Source organism: Podarcis liolepis (genome assembly GCF_965112155.1).
Source record: "Podarcis liolepis genome assembly, chromosome: 14".
Classification (NCBI taxonomy): Eukaryota; Metazoa; Chordata; class Lepidosauria; order Squamata; family Lacertidae; genus Podarcis; species Podarcis liolepis.
In genome coordinates this window covers 27,839,872-27,840,528 of record NC_139569.1, presented here as the reverse complement: position 1 = coordinate 27,840,528, position 657 = coordinate 27,839,872, and positions in this window count along the sequence as shown.

The window sequence follows — 657 nt, the reverse complement described above, 5'->3', positions numbered from 1 at the left end:
TTTTTGTTTTCATTTTTCATCCTCAGTTTGAATTGATATTCAGGATACTCACTGTGGAGTGTGAGTTTATATTTAAGATAATTTAAGTCACCAGTTAATGTTTAATGTGAAAGGTTATTCAAGGGACCAACTGAGTTAAGGCACAAGGTTATTACAGAAGCTGGTTTTCACCAGAGAAAGGAGTATATGTCCTTCTTTTAAATGTCCTTTTCCCTCCCATGTCTAAAATAATGTTTTACAGTGCAATCCTGTGCATGTTTAATTGATTGCTTTTTAACATGTTTTTAAGCTGTTTCTATTCTAGTTGTAGGGACACGGGTGGTGCTGTGGGTTAAACCACAGAGCCTAGGACTTGCCGATCAGAAGGTTGGCGGTTCAAATCCCTGCAACGGGGTGAGCTCCTGTTGCTCGGTCCCTGCTCCTGCCAACCTAGCAGTTCAAAAGCACATCAAAGTCCAAGTAGATAAATAGGTACCGCTCCAGCAGGAAGGTAAACAGTGTTTCCGTGTGCTGCTCTGGTTCGCCAGAAGCGGCTTAGTCATGCTGGCCACATGACCCGGAAGCTGTACGCCGACTCCCTCGGCCAATAAAGCGAGATGAGCGCTGCAACCCTAGAGTCGGTCACGACTGGACCTAATGGTCAGGGGTCCCTTTACC